The 12,171-nt window shown below is 35.9% G+C and overlaps 6 non-coding genes across 6 annotated transcripts; all 6 read right to left on the bottom strand.

The window, feature by feature from the left end:
- Nucleotides 1-1,256: 1,256 nt before the first annotated feature.
- On the bottom strand, nt 1,257-1,329 carry TRNAK-UUU (transfer RNA lysine (anticodon UUU)). Its single transcript has one exon. It is a non-coding gene; the product is annotated as a tRNA-Lys (tRNA).
- A 2,030-nt stretch (nt 1,330-3,359) lies between these two features.
- TRNAK-UUU (transfer RNA lysine (anticodon UUU)) lies at nt 3,360-3,432 on the bottom strand. The gene has a single exon. It is a non-coding gene; the product is annotated as a tRNA-Lys (tRNA).
- Nucleotides 3,433-5,461: 2,029 nt separating this feature from the next.
- On the bottom strand, nt 5,462-5,534 carry TRNAK-UUU (transfer RNA lysine (anticodon UUU)). Its single transcript has one exon. It is a non-coding gene; the product is annotated as a tRNA-Lys (tRNA).
- Nucleotides 5,535-7,563: 2,029 nt separating this feature from the next.
- TRNAK-UUU (transfer RNA lysine (anticodon UUU)) lies at nt 7,564-7,636 on the bottom strand. Its single transcript has one exon. It is a non-coding gene; the product is annotated as a tRNA-Lys (tRNA).
- A 2,029-nt stretch (nt 7,637-9,665) lies between these two features.
- TRNAK-UUU (transfer RNA lysine (anticodon UUU)) lies at nt 9,666-9,738 on the bottom strand. Its single transcript has one exon. It is a non-coding gene; the product is annotated as a tRNA-Lys (tRNA).
- A 2,029-nt stretch (nt 9,739-11,767) lies between these two features.
- On the bottom strand, nt 11,768-11,840 carry TRNAK-UUU (transfer RNA lysine (anticodon UUU)). The gene has a single exon. It is a non-coding gene; the product is annotated as a tRNA-Lys (tRNA).
- Between the last annotated feature and the right edge of the window lie 331 nt (nt 11,841-12,171).

Genomic DNA, 12,171 nt, shown 5'->3' with positions numbered 1-12,171 from the left:
TGTTCAAAGCCAAAACCAAGCACATAATCAATGATTTGTCGTGAATTTGGACATATTCAAAGACATGTTTTTTGTTTTTTTCTCTAGTGTAAATGAGCATTTTATTTCTCATGTCAAACAAGTGCATTAAGCATGCAACTAATCTTCAAGCACAAGCTGAGATTTAAACAATACAAAGTGATCTGTTGAGATTTAAAAGCTTAACGCCTGAAAAGGGACTTGAACCCTGGACCCTCAGATTAAAAGTCTGATGCTCTACCGACTGGTAGAGCATCAAGCTCCTTCTGAACAAACTTAGCACATTTTTCAAGATTTACTTCCGATTCATCTAAATGTATCTTCAGATATGTTGATTTTTTTCATGTGTGTGTACATACCCAAAACCAAAGCCAGCACATAGTCTGCCAGCATAATGAGGTGTCAGGTTACATCTCTTTTTATACTCTATGTATAGGAAACAGGGGAAGAGGAGTGATGAGTATTCAGCCCATTGAAAGGCTATCAGATTTGGGCAGTTAAAGGCAGGTGAAGTTGCATCATCAAGCGGTTGATTTAGTTTACTCCAAAGCTGAATTCACATTCACACAGCTCAGTATTGATTAATTTTGACTTTCATATTGGTACTGCTAAATGTGCTGCAAAGAAAAAAAAGTAGGAATCACTCTGATTCTGTGTGTTTTTTATGGGAGACATCATAGCTGCTAGTTTCCACACATCAGCTTAAAGAGTTTTGAAAGTTAGACATAGAGTCTACAGAGGGAAAAATGCCGAAAACAAGTCATAAAATTGCCAAAGTAGTGTTAATCCTCATATCCACATGACATTTATTTCTGAAAAGCTAGGTATGATTTAAACAAAGCTAAATGATAGGTCTAGGTTAAAAAGCCTCAAAACTGAACAATGACGTAAATAATGGACCCTCAGATTAAAAGACGGGTGCTTTACAGACTGAGCTATCCAGGTTCTTTCTAAGTGCACTTTTGCAACATTTTCAAAAAAAATGTCTCTGTCCATATTTAAGTATACTCAGAAAAATTATCATCCAATATGACTGTTCAAGGCCAAAACCAAGCACATAATCAATGATTTGTCGTGAATTTGGACATATTCAAAGACATGTTTTTTGTTTTTTTCTCTAGTGTAAAAGAGCATTTTATTTCTCATGTCAAACAAGTGCATTAAGCATGCAACTAATCTTCAAGCACAAGCTGAGATTTAAACAATACAAAGTGATCTGTTGAGATTTGAAAGTTTAATGCCTGAACAGGGACTTAAACCCTGGACCCTCAGATTAAAAGTCTGATGCTCTACCAACTGAGCTATCAAGGCTCCTTCTGAGCAATTTTAGCACATTTTTCAAGATTTGCTTCTGATTCATCTAAATGTATCTTCAGATATGTTGATTTTTTTCATATGTGTGTACATACCCAAAACCAAAGCCAGCACATAGTCTGCCAGCATAATGAGGTGTCAGGTTACATCTCTTTTTATACTCTATGTATAGGAAACAGGGGAAGAGGAGTGATGAGTATTCAGCCCAGTGAAAGGCTATCAGATTTGGGCAGTTAAAGGCAGGTGAAGTTGCATCATCAAGCGGTTGATTTAGTTTACTCCAAAGCTGAATTCACATTCACAAAGCTCAGTATTGATTAATTTTGACTTTCATATTGGTACTGCTAAATGTGCTGCAAAGAAAAAAAAGTAGGAATCACTCTGATTCTGTGTGTTTTTTATGGTAGACATCATAGCTGCTAGTTTCCACCCATCAGCTTAAAGAGTATAGAAAGTGAGACATAGAGTCTACAGAGGGAAATATGCCGAAAACAAGTCATAAAATTGCCAAAGTAGTGTTAATCCTCATATCCACATGACATTTATTTCTGAAAAGCTAGGTATGATTTAAACAAAGCTAAATGATAGGTCTAGGTTAAAAAGCCTCAAAACTGAACAATGACGTAAATAATGGACCCTCAGATTAAAAGACGGGTGATTTACAGACTGAACTATCCAGGTTCTTTCTAAGTGCACTTTTGCAACATTTTCGAAAAAAATGTCTCTGTCCATATTTAAGTTTACTCAGAAAAATTATCATCCAATATGACTGTTCAAATCCAAAACCAAGCACATAATCAATGATTTGTCGTGAATTTGGACTTATTCAAAGACATGTTTTTTGTTTTTTTTCTCTAGTGTAAATGAGCATTTTATTTCTCATGTCAAACAAGTGCATTAAGCATGCAACTAATCTTCAAGCACAAGCTGAGATTTAAACAATACAAAGTGATCTGTTGAGATTTAAAAGCTTAACGCCTGAAAAGGGACTTGAACCCTGGACCCTCAGATTAAAAGTCTGATGCTCTACCGACTGGTAGAGCATCAAGCTCCTTCTGAACAAACTTAGCACATTTTTCAAGATTTATTTCCGATTCATCTAAATGTATCTTCAGATATGTTGATTTTTTTCATGTGTGTGTACATACCCAAAACCAAAGCCAGCACATAGTCTGCCAGCATAATGAGGTGTCAGGTTACATCTCTTTTTATACTCTATGTATAGGAAACAGGGGAAGAGGAGTGATGAGTATTCAGCCCATTGAAAGGCTATCAGATTTGGGCAGTTAAAGGCAGTTGAAGTTGCATCATCAAGCGGTTGATTTAGTTTACTCCAAAGCTGAATTCACATTCACACAGCTCAGTATTGATTAATTTTGACTTTCATATTGGTACTGCTAAATGTGCTGCAAAGAAAAAAAAGTAGGAATCACTCTGATTCTGTGTGTTTTTTATGGGAGACATCATAGCTGCTAGTTTCCACACATCAGCTTAAAGAGTTTTGAAAGTTAGACATAGAGTCTACAGATGGAAAAATGCCGAAAACAAGTCATAAAATTGCCAAGGTAGTGTTAATCCTCATATCCACATGACATTTATTTCTGAAAAGCTAGGTATGATTTAAACAAAGCTAAATGATAGGTCTAGGTTAAAAAGCCTCAAAACTGAACAATGACGTAAATAATGGACCCTCAGATTAAAAGACGGGTGCTTTACAGACTGAGCTATCCAGGTTCTTTCTAAGTGCACTTTTGCAACATTTTCAAAAAAAATGTCTCTGTCCATATTTAAGTATACTCAGAAAAATTATCATCCAATATGACTGTTCAAAGCCAAAACCAAGCACATAATCAATGATTTGTCGTGAATTTGGACATATTCAAAGACATGTTTTTTGTTTTTTTCTCTAGTGTAAAAGAGCATTTTATTTCTCATGTCAAACAAGTGCATTAAGCATGCAACTAATCTTCCAGCACAAGCTGAGATTTAAACAATACAAAGTGATCTGTTGAGATTTAAAAGCTTAATGCCTGAACAGGGACTTGAACCCTGGACCCTCAGATTAAAAGTCTGATGCTCTACCGACTGAGCTATCCAGGCTCCTTCTAAGCACTTTTAGCACATTTTTCAAGATTTGCTTCTGATTCATCTAAATGTATCTTCAGATATGTTGATTTTTTTCATATGTGTGTACATACCCAAAACCAAAGCCAGCACATAGTCTGCCAGCATAATGAGGTGTCAGGTTACATCTCTTTTTATACTCTATGTATAGGAAACAGGGGAAGAGGAGTGATGAGTATTCAGCCCAGTGAAAGGCTATCAGATTTGGACAGTTAAAGGCAGGTGAAGTTGCATCATCAAGCGGTTGATTTAGTTTACTCCAAAGCTGAATTCACATTCACACAGCTCAGTATTGATTAATTTTGACTTTCATATTGGTACTGCTAAATGTGCTGCAAAGAAAAAAAAGTAGGAATCACTCTGATTCTGTGTGTTTTTTATGGTAGACATCATAGCTGCTAGTTTCCACCCATCAGCTTAAAGAGTATAGAAAGTGAGACATAGAGTCTACAGAGGGAAATATGCCGAAAACAAGTCATAAAATTGCCAAAGTAGTGTTAATCCTCATATCCACATGACATTTATTTCTGAAAAGCTAGGTATGATTTAAACAAAGCTAAATGATAGGTCTAGGTTAAAAAGCCTCAAAACTGAACAATGACGCAAATAATGGACCCTCAGATTAAAAGACGGGTGCTTTACTGACTGAGCTATCCAGGTTCTTTCTAAGTGCACTTTTGCAACATTTTCGAAAAAAATGTCTCTGTCCATATTTAAGTTTACTCAGAAAAATTATCATCCAATATGACTGTTCAAATCCAAAACCAAGCACATAATCAATGATTTGTCGTGAATTTGGACATATTCAAAGACATGTTTTTTGTTTTTTTCTCTAGTGTAAATGAGCATTTTATTTCTCATGTCAAACAAGTGCATTAAGCATGCAACTAATCTTCAAGCACAAGCTGAGATTTAAACAATACAAAGTGATCTGTTGAGATTTAAAAGCTTAACGCCTGAAAAGGGACTTGAACCCTGGACCCTCAGATTAAAAGTCTGATGCTCTACCGACTGGTAGAGCATCAAGCTCCTTCTGAACAAACTTAGCACATTTTTCAAGATTTACTTCCGATTCATCTAAATGTATCTTCAGATATGTTGATTTTTTTCATGTGTGTGTACATACCCAAAACCAAAGCCAGCACATAGTCTGCCAGCATAATGAGATGTCAGGTTACATCTATTTTTATACTCTATGTATAGGAAACAGGGGAAGAAGAGTGATGAGTATTCAGCCCATTGAAAGGCTATCAGATTTGGGCAGTTAAAGGCAGGTGAAGTTGCATCATCAAGCGGTTGATTTAGTTTACTCCAAAGCTGAATTCACATTCACACAGCTCAGTATTGATTAATTTTGACTTTCATATTTGTACTGCTAAATGTGCTGCAAAGAAAAAAAAGTAAGAATCACTCTGATTCTGTGTGTTTTTTATGGGAGACATCATAGCTGCTAGTTTCCACACATCAGCTTAAAGAGTTTTGAAAGTGAGACATAGAGTCTACAGAGGGAAATATGCCGAAAACAAGTCATAAAATTGCCAAAGTAGTGTTAATCCTCATATCCACATGACATTTATTTCTGAAAAGCTAGGTATGATTTAAACAAAGCTAAATGATAGGTCTAGGTTAAAAAGCCTCAAAACTGAACAATGACGTAAATAATGGACCCTCAGATTAAAAGACGGGTGCTTTACAGACTGAGCTATCCAGGTTCTTTCTAAGTGCACTTTTGCAACATTTTCGAAAAAAATGTCTCTGTCCATATTTAAGTATACTCAGAAAAATTATGATCCAATATGACTGTTCAAAGCCAAAACCAAGCACATAATCAATGATTTGTCGTGAATTTGGACATATTCAATGACATGTTTTTTGTTTTTTTCTCTAGTGTAAAAGAGCATTTTATTTCTCATGTCAAACAAGTGCATTAAGCATGCAACTAATCTTCAAGCACAAGCTGAGATTTAAACAATACAAAGTGATCTGTTGAGATTTGAAAGTTTAATGCCTGAACAGGGACTTGAACCCTGGACCCTCAGATTAAAAGTCTGATGCTCTACCGACTGAGCTATCCAGGCTCCTTCTGAGCAGTTTTAGCACATTTTTCAAGATTTGCTTCTGATTCATCTAAATGTATCTTCAGATATGTTGATTTTTTTCATATGTGTGTACATACCCAAAACCAAAGCCAGCACATAGTCTGCCAGCATAATGAGGTGTCAGGTTACATCTCTTTTTATACTCTATGTATAGGAAACAGGGGAAGAGGAGTGATGAGTATTCAGCCCAGTGAAAGGCTATCAGATTTGGGCAGTTAAAGGCAGGTGAAGTTGCATCATCAAGCGGTTGATTTAGTTTACTCCAAAGCTGAATTCACATTCACACAGCTCAGTATTGATTAATTTTGACTTTCATATTGGTACTGCTAAATGTGCTGCAAAGAAAAAAAAGTAGGAATCACTCTGATTCTGTGTGTTTTTTATGGTAGACATCATAGCTGCTAGTTTCCACCCATCAGCTTAAAGAGTAGAGAAAGTGAGACATAGAGTCTACAGAGGGAAATATGCCGAAAACAAGTCATAAAATTGCCAAAGTAGTGTTAATCCTCATATCCACATGACATTTATTTCTGAAAAGCTAGGTATGATTTAAACAAAGCTAAATGATAGGTCTAGGTTAAAAAGCCTCAAAATTGAACAATGACGTAAATAATGGACCTTCAGATTAAAAGACGGGTGATTTACAGACTGAGCTATCCAGGTTCTTTCTAAGTGCACTTTTGCAACATTTTCGAAAAAAATGTCTCTGTCCATATTTAAGTTTACTCAGAAAAATTATCATCCAATATGACTGTTCAAAGCCAAAACCAAGCACATAATCAATGATTTGTCGTGAATTTGGACATATTCAAAGACATGTTTTTTGTTTTTTTCTCTAGTGTAAATGAGCATTTTATTTCTCATGTCAAACAAGTGCATTAAGCATGCAACTAATCTTCAAGCACAAGCTGAGATTTAAACAATACAAAGTGATCTGTTGAGATTTAAAAGCTTAACGCCTGAAAAGGGACTTGAACCCTGGACCCTCAGATTAAAAGTCTGATGCTCTACCGACTGGTAGAGCATCAAGCTCCTTCTGAACAAACTTAGCACATTTTTCAAGATTTACTTCCGATTCATCTAAATGTATCTTCAGATATGTTGATTTTTTTCATGTGTGTGTACATACCCAAAACCAAAGCCAGCACATAGTCTGCCAGCATAATGAGGTGTCAGGTTACATCTCTTTTTATACTCTATGTATAGGAAACAGGGGAAGAGGAGTGATGAGTATTCAGCCCATTGAAAGGCTATCAGATTTGGGCAGTTAAAGGCAGGTGAAGTTGCATCATCAAGCGGTTGATTTAGTTTACTCCAAAGCTGAATTCACATTCACACAGCTCAGTATTGATTAATTTTGACTTTCATATTGGTACTGCTAAATGTGCTGCAAAGAAAAAAAAGTAGGAATCACTCTGATTCTGTGTGTTTTTTATGGGAGACATCATAGCTGCTAGTTTCCACACATCAGCTTAAAGAGTTTTGAAAGTTAGACATAGAGTCTACAGAGGGAAAAATGCCGAAAACAAGTCATAAAATTGCCAAAGTAGTGTTAATCCTCATATCCACATGACATTTATTTCTGAAAAGCTAGGTATGATTTAAACAAAGCTAAATGATAGGTCTAGGTTAAAAAGCCTCAAAACTGAACAATGACGTAAATAATGGACCCTCAGATTAAAAGACGGGTGCTTTACAGACTGAGCTATCCAGGTTCTTTCTAAGTGCACTTTTGCAACATTTTCAAAAAAAATGTCTCTGTCCATATTTAAGTATACTCAGAAAAATTATCATCCAATATGACTGTTCAAGGCCAAAACCAAGCACATAATCAATGATTTGTCGTGAATTTGGACATATTCAAAGACATGTTTTTTGTTTTTTTCTCTAGTGTAAAAGAGCATTTTATTTCTCATGTCAAACAAGTGCATTAAGCATGCAACTAATCTTCCAGCACAAGCTGAGATTTAAACAATACAAAGTGATCTGTTGAGATTTAAAAGCTTAATGCCTGAACAGGGACTTGAACCCTGGACCCTCAGATTAAAAGTCTGATGCTCTACCGACTGAGCTATCCAGGCTCCTTCTAAGCACTTTTAGCACATTTTTCAAGATTTGCTTCTGATTCATCTAAATGTATCTTCAGATATGTTGATTTTTTTCATATGTGTGTACATACCCAAAACCAAAGCCAGCACATAGTCTGCCAGCATAATGAGGTGTCAGGTTACATCTCTTTTTATACTCTATGTATAGGAAACAGGGGAAGAGGAGTGATGAGTATTCAGCCCAGTGAAAGGCTATCAGATTTGGACAGTTAAAGGCAGGTGAAGTTGCATCATCAAGCGGTTGATTTAGTTTACTCCAAAGCTGAATTCACATTCACACAGCTCAGTATTGATTAATTTTGACTTTCATATTGGTACTGCTAAATGTGCTGCAAAGAAAAAAAAGTAGGAATCACTCTGATTCTGTGTGTTTTTTATGGTAGACATCATAGCTGCTAGTTTCCACCCATCAGCTTAAAGAGTATAGAAAGTGAGACATAGAGTCTACAGAGGGAAATATGCCGAAAACAAGTCATAAAATTGCCAAAGTAGTGTTAATCCTCATATCCACATGACATTTATTTCTGAAAAGCTAGGTATGATTTAAACAAAGCTAAATGATAGGTCTAGGTTAAAAAGCCTCAAAACTGAACAATGACGCAAATAATGGACCCTCAGATTAAAAGACGGGTGCTTTACTGACTGAGCTATCCAGGTTCTTTCTAAGTGCACTTTTGCAACATTTTCGAAAAAAATGTCTCTGTCCATATTTAAGTTTACTCAGAAAAATTATCATCCAATATGACTGTTCAAATCCAAAACCAAGCACATAATCAATGATTTGTCGTGAATTTGGACATATTCAAAGACATGTTTTTTGTTTTTTTCTCTAGTGTAAATGAGCATTTTATTTCTCATGTCAAACAAGTGCATTAAGCATGCAACTAATCTTCAAGCACAAGCTGAGATTTAAACAATACAAAGTGATCTGTTGAGATTTAAAAGCTTAACGCCTGAAAAGGGACTTGAACCCTGGACCCTCAGATTAAAAGTCTGATGCTCTACCGACTGGTAGAGCATCAAGCTCCTTCTGAACAAACTTAGCACATTTTTCAAGATTTACTTCCGATTCATCTAAATGTATCTTCAGATATGTTGATTTTTTTCATGTGTGTGTACATACCCAAAACCAAAGCCAGCACATAGTCTGCCAGCATAATGAGATGTCAGGTTACATCTATTTTTATACTCTATGTATAGGAAACAGGGGAAGAAGAGTGATGAGTATTCAGCCCATTGAAAGGCTATCAGATTTGGGCAGTTAAAGGCAGGTGAAGTTGCATCATCAAGCGGTTGATTTAGTTTACTCCAAAGCTGAATTCACATTCACACAGCTCAGTATTGATTAATTTTGACTTTCATATTTGTACTGCTAAATGTGCTGCAAAGAAAAAAAAGTAAGAATCACTCTGATTCTGTGTGTTTTTTATGGGAGACATCATAGCTGCTAGTTTCCACACATCAGCTTAAAGAGTTTTGAAAGTGAGACATAGAGTCTACAGAGGGAAATATGCCGAAAACAAGTCATAAAATTGCCAAAGTAGTGTTAATCCTCATATCCACATGACATTTATTTCTGAAAAGCTAGGTATGATTTAAACAAAGCTAAATGATAGGTCTAGGTTAAAAAGCCTCAAAACTGAACAATGACGTAAATAATGGACCCTCAGATTAAAAGACGGGTGCTTTACAGACTGAGCTATCCAGGTTCTTTCTAAGTGCACTTTTGCAACATTTTCGAAAAAAATGTCTCTGTCCATATTTAAGTATACTCAGAAAAATTATGATCCAATATGACTGTTCAAAGCCAAAACCAAGCACATAATCAATGATTTGTCGTGAATTTGGACATATTCAATGACATGTTTTTTGTTTTTTTCTCTAGTGTAAAAGAGCATTTTATTTCTCATGTCAAACAAGTGCATTAAGCATGCAACTAATCTTCAAGCACAAGCTGAGATTTAAACAATACAAAGTGATCTGTTGAGATTTGAAAGTTTAATGCCTGAACAGGGACTTGAACCCTGGACCCTCAGATTAAAAGTCTGATGCTCTACCGACTGAGCTATCCAGGCTCCTTCTGAGCAGTTTTAGCACATTTTTCAAGATTTGCTTCTGATTCATCTAAATGTATCTTCAGATATGTTGATTTTTTTCATATGTGTGTACATACCCAAAACCAAAGCCAGCACATAGTCTGCCAGCATAATGAGGTGTCAGGTTACATCTCTTTTTATACTCTATGTATAGGAAACAGGGGAAGAGGAGTGATGAGTATTCAGCCCAGTGAAAGGCTATCAGATTTGGGCAGTTAAAGGCAGGTGAAGTTGCATCATCAAGCGGTTGATTTAGTTTACTCCAAAGCTGAATTCACATTCACACAGCTCAGTATTGATTAATTTTGACTTTCATATTGGTACTGCTAAATGTGCTGCAAAGAAAAAAAAGTAGGAATCACTCTGATTCTGTGTGTTTTTTATGGTAGACATCATAGCTGCTAGTTTCCACCCATCAGCTTAAAGAGTAGAGAAAGTGAGACATAGAGTCTACAGAGGGAAATATGCCGAAAACAAGTCATAAAATTGCCAAAGTAGTGTTAATCCTCATATCCACATGACATTTATTTCTGAAAAGCTAGGTATGATTTAAACAAAGCTAAATGATAGGTCTAGGTTAAAAAGCCTCAAAATTGAACAATGACGTAAATAATGGACCTTCAGATTAAAAGACGGGTGATTTACAGACTGAGCTATCCAGGTTCTTTCTAAGTGCACTTTTGCAACATTTTCGAAAAAAATGTCTCTGTCCATATTTAAGTTTACTCAGAAAAATTATCATCCAATATGACTGTTCAAAGCCAAAACCAAGCACATAATCAATGATTTGTCGTGAATTTGGACATATTCAAAGACATGTTTTTTGTTTTTTTCTCTAGTGTAAATGAGCATTTTATTTCTCATGTCAAACAAGTGCATTAAGCATGCAACTAATCTTCAAGCACAAGCTGAGATTTAAACAATACAAAGTGATCTGTTGAGATTTAAAAGCTTAACGCCTGAAAAGGGACTTGAACCCTGGACCCTCAGATTAAAAGTCTGATGCTCTACCGACTGGTAGAGCATCAAGCTCCTTCTGAACAAACTTAGCACATTTTTCAAGATTTACTTCCGATTCATCTAAATGTATCTTCAGATATGTTGATTTTTTTCATGTGTGTGTACATACCCAAAACCAAAGCCAGCACATAGTCTGCCAGCATAATGAGGTGTCAGGTTACATCTCTTTTTATACTCTATGTATAGGAAACAGGGGAAGAGGAGTGATGAGTATTCAGCCCATTGAAAGGCTATCAGATTTGGGCAGTTAAAGGCAGGTGAAGTTGCATCATCAAGCGGTTGATTTAGTTTACTCCAAAGCTGAATTCACATTCACACAGCTCAGTATTGATTAATTTTGACTTTCATATTGGTACTGCTAAATGTGCTGCAAAGAAAAAAAAGTAGGAATCACTCTGATTCTGTGTGTTTTTTATGGGAGACATCATAGCTGCTAGTTTCCACACATCAGCTTAAAGAGTTTTGAAAGTTAGACATAGAGTCTACAGAGGGAAAAATGCCGAAAACAAGTCATAAAATTGCCAAAGTAGTGTTAATCCTCATATCCACATGACATTTATTTCTGAAAAGCTAGGTATGATTTAAACAAAGCTAAATGATAGGTCTAGGTTAAAAAGCCTCAAAACTGAACAATGACGTAAATAATGGACCCTCAGATTAAAAGACGGGTGCTTTACAGACTGAGCTATCCAGGTTCTTTCTAAGTGCACTTTTGCAACATTTTCAAAAAAAATGTCTCTGTCCATATTTAAGTATACTCAGAAAAATTATCATCCAATATGACTGTTCAAGGCCAAAACCAAGCACATAATCAATGATTTGTCGTGAATTTGGACATATTCAAAGACATGTTTTTTGTTTTTTTCTCTAGTGTAAAAGAGCATTTTATTTCTCATGTCAAACAAGTGCATTAAGCATGCAACTAATCTTCAAGCACAAGCTGAGATTTAAACAATACAAAGTGATCTGTTGAGATTTGAAAGTTTAATGCCTGAACAGGGACTTAAACCCTGGACCCTCAGATTAAAAGTCTGATGCTCTACCGACTGAGCTATCCAGGCTCCTTCTGAGCAATTTTAGCACATTTTTCAAGATTTGCTTCTGATTCATCTAAATGTATCTTCAGATATGTTGATTTTTTTCATATGTGTGTACATACCCAAAACCAAAGCCAGCACATAGTCTGCCAGCATAATGAGGTGTCAGGTTACATCTCTTTTTATACTCTATGTATAGGAAACAGGGGAAGAGGAGTGATGAGTATTCAGCCCAGTGAAAGGCTATCAGATTTGGGCAGTTAAAGGCAGGTGAAGTTGCATCATCAAGCGGTTGATTTAGTTTACTCCAAAGCTGAATTCACATTCACAAAGCTCAGTATTGATTAATTTTGAC

The sequence above is a fragment of the Phyllobates terribilis genome, unplaced genomic scaffold (assembly GCF_046119375.1).
Source record: "Phyllobates terribilis strain yellow unplaced genomic scaffold, ASM4611937v1 Scaffold_1__5_contigs__length_1240528914, whole genome shotgun sequence".
Lineage (NCBI taxonomy): Eukaryota > Metazoa > Chordata > Amphibia > Anura > Dendrobatidae > Phyllobates > Phyllobates terribilis.
The sequence above is the reverse complement of the archived record's forward strand: the minus strand, read 5'-3'. Positions and strand labels throughout refer to the sequence as shown.